Source organism: Hippoglossus hippoglossus, chromosome 5 (genome assembly GCF_009819705.1).
Source record: "Hippoglossus hippoglossus isolate fHipHip1 chromosome 5, fHipHip1.pri, whole genome shotgun sequence".
Classification (NCBI taxonomy): Eukaryota; Metazoa; Chordata; class Actinopteri; order Pleuronectiformes; family Pleuronectidae; genus Hippoglossus; species Hippoglossus hippoglossus.
The window spans coordinates 18,848,687-18,852,150 of record NC_047155.1 but is presented as its reverse complement, the minus strand read 5'-3'; the positions used below and the strand labels follow the sequence as shown (position 1 = coordinate 18,852,150).

The 3,464-nt window shown below is 40.0% G+C and overlaps 1 long non-coding RNA gene and 1 other non-coding gene across 2 annotated transcripts in view; both read right to left on the bottom strand.

Annotated features, from left to right (window-relative positions):
• Positions 1-1,669, bottom strand: part of LOC117761257 — a 34,352-nt gene extending 32,683 nt beyond the window's left edge. Inside the window, exon 1 of the long non-coding RNA XR_004613812.1 lies at positions 1,515-1,669. This is a non-coding gene — a long non-coding RNA (uncharacterized LOC117761257). The remainder of the gene's footprint in view (positions 1-1,514) is intronic.
• On the bottom strand, positions 1,198-1,269 carry trnaq-uug. The gene has a single exon. It is a non-coding gene; the product is annotated as a tRNA-Gln (tRNA).
• Positions 1,670-3,464: the final 1,795 nt, after the last annotated feature.

Below are 3,464 nucleotides of genomic sequence, written 5' to 3'. Positions count from 1 at the left end.
CGGTAAACTTTTATACCAACAGACAGTGTATTATGCTGAACCAACCTACAATTTAAAACAGACAGGTAGATGATATAACAAAATGTGGTGTGGTTACCTACCACATGAGAAAGTAAAAGGGAGGTTAGCCTGAACACAGAATTAACTAATTAAAAAAGTCATGGACAGGACTTTAATATTTATATTGAATATTTTCTACAAAACCCCTTTACTTTGTAAAAGTAAAAATGCCATGGAAGCAGGGGATGTTTTTTTATCAATGTCTTTTTGTTGATGAGTTATTGCATTTTCTATAAACTGAGACACTATTTAGATGACAATTTTTTTTCATAATGGATTTTTATGTAAAAGAAGTAATATATTTTAGGCCTCAGAGGTGGGGGGGGGGGGGGGGGGGGGGCTTTTAAAGAAAATAAAAGCAATAAAAGGACATCAGTTACAAATGTGTGCTTCATCATTTAATAGCTTTGTGTCAAATATTTCAGTGCTTATTTGCAAACTGGTTGGTAACTATTTCCTTTTTGTATTGAACTTATTGACTAAATAAAGATGGACGACGCGTCTCCACATTCTCCCACTATCCAGAAACGAAGCCTAAATAACTCAGATACAAATGCTGCCATTTTGAGTCGAGTGTGTTATTTTGGAGCCAGAATCTGCGCAATAGGGATCAGGGGGTGAAACCATGAGATCCAGGTCCGAGTCAGTCTCAGCTGTCGATCATGACATTTCCCCCCATTTTTACAATATCAAATAAGTAAAAAGAAAATGAGCGGTCAATGCTGTGTTCTGAAATGCTTTATTGAATCACATTGAAATGGCAAGTTCTGACCATGTCATAAATATGCAGAAAAGGCTGCATATTTCAAAAAGTCTGAGGAATTGATAGAAGACAAATTACAACAAAAATGTACCAAACGAGCTGAACATTTTGAGGTTTCTATTTTTAAAATCGGTTGACGCATGTATGCAGGAGTTGTTCGCGACTGAAACCAAAATAAATGCTGAATAATAAACAAGAAGTGAATGCTGTGTCATCTTTCACACAAATGAAAAACAAAAGTGAGTGTGATAAGATCTAAAACCTAAACGAAAATGACAGACACCATCTGTGAAAAAAAGGAGGAGGCCAGTGTATCGTGCATTTAAAACAATGACTGAAAATGCACAGATCGAGAAGAGGAGAACAAAAGGGTGAGGTCCCACCGAGATTTGAACTCGGATCGCTGGATTCAAAGTCCAGAGTGCTAACCATTACACCATGGGACCACGTGTAGTGCATGCACAACGTCAAGATAGTTAATTCTATACTCTGGTGACGTACGTTAAACTACCGCTCCATTACAACACGTTTTGTTGAATTCAGGATTATGAAGCTTTACCTAACCGTGTTTCGGCAATATTAGTTAGCTAACTAACTAAAGCTGACCCGGATAACGAAACGTAACTCGACACAAGCGGCGTCAGAGAGTGGAACCAGACTCGGCTCGTTTTTAACGCACACATCCACCTACTTGTACAGAAAGCCGACCACCTGCTGGCAGACTGGAGATTTCTGTAGTCAAACACACAAGTCGACGTCACAGCCAGACTCCTACCATCGCAGAAAAGACTCGTAGTGTCTGAACTTTCTCTGACCATCATCCAGTGTGCATCCTTTCCTTCTTCTTCTTCCTGCCAGTGACTAGCTAGAGGCTAGCCAAACTCGTGCAGCGCCCCCCTGTGGCAACACACCTAGGCGTCACAGGCAAGCGCCCAGAGATATGCTGTCTGTATGGATTCACGTGGCATTACTCCAACCACTGCCCCTGCATGGGTCAAATGTAACTTTTTATAATACCTGTAATAACCCTGTTCATTATTGGGGCAGAGAATAAAACCCACCATGTGAACCCGATTCCTTCAGCCACTCCTTTAAAAGCGCTGTATGCCAGGTCACAGGCGTGGTCATACTACAGGAGTAGTTCACCTGGTCTGCTATAGAGAAATCAGATCCTGACCTCACTGAGGTGTAACAACAACTAGTATCTTAAGTGTATTATTTGCTTAGTAAATCATTTAGAGATTGTTTACTTCACTAACTCCATTGTAGTTCAATTATTTTAGTCTTTTGTGTTTACATCATGCAGTTCATCCAAATCCAGGGCTTGCATGACGAAGAAACAATGCATCATTCTGACCAGAACAGAATTCAGTTGAACTTTTACTAGTTGACAAAATAAGCAAATCTCTTTAACTGGTTGAACATATGGAACCACCTGCAAACCCATGCTCTCTTTGGTGTTTGATCTATTATAAAAACCTTAGACGTCTGAAGTGATACTGTGTTTTGTGAGATTACTTAAACCTCAGTGATGTTGGGTTCACCTATAGAACAACTCTGCTTGAGGAGATTTTGAACTCACTGCCGGAGAGGTCTGTGGAAACAAACACATACTGCACACACAATTATTTTCTACAATCACAAATGTATGGAGCAATCAATTAAGGTTAAAAACATTTTACAAATCAAACCTATATATCTTGCTGCAGCCAATCCCAACCCTTTTGTATGTATTATTCCCTGGGAAATTAGTGCGAATAAAATACAAAAAAAAAGAAGCTTTATCTCGTCATGTTAAAGAAAGTGATCCGCCTCTTTGTCTGGATTGGTGCCAAAATTTGATGTGTTCTCTCTCGGCTCATCCTTCCAACAAGTTTCACTGTTTTTTTGTTGGGGCGTAATCTGGCTAACAAATAAACAAACAAATAAACAAACAAACAAACAAATGGAAACAAGTGAAAATAACCTCCTTGGCGTTGGGAATGATGTTTCCTCCATTTAGTATAAAATCTATTTTTAGAGTTTTAATCATAGGCCACATTACCATTCTTGCAAGTTTGCACAAATATGTAATCGCTTGGGACTGGCTCTACCGGTTGCATTGCATTCATTGGCAGACACTCAGTGATTCATGGCTGACTTCCTCCTGTGCCATTTGGAAAACTGTAACACACTGCAAGATTTAGCTGTGTGGTGTCGTTAAAGCTTGTGTGCTCCACTTAAGGCATGAGCGGTGTCCCTCATCCTACCAGAAGGGGGAACTAGAGGAACTCTGATGGACCACGCTGGTCCTCATACAGTGAGTCAGGTCTCCACGTTGCAGCTCCCAGCGGAGAGACTTGTAGAGCCAGTGTGGGGTTTTAATATTTCTGTGTGTGTGAATGAAATATCACTGTCAGTCTCACTGCATCATTAAATCTGAGAGCTGGTCCTGTAAGGGTTATCTGGTTTCAATAAGTCTTGTTATGTTTGTGTTGTACAGAGTCTAAAAACAGTAGGAGTCCAGGAACAGCGTCCACCTCCGTCTTGGCTATCGGCTGAGGAATTATAAAAAAGAAAAATAACCACTGGTCTCTAGAGTCAATATTTGAAGACGACAAAGGAATTTCAACAATGCTCCATATTTTCTGCAACATAAAAC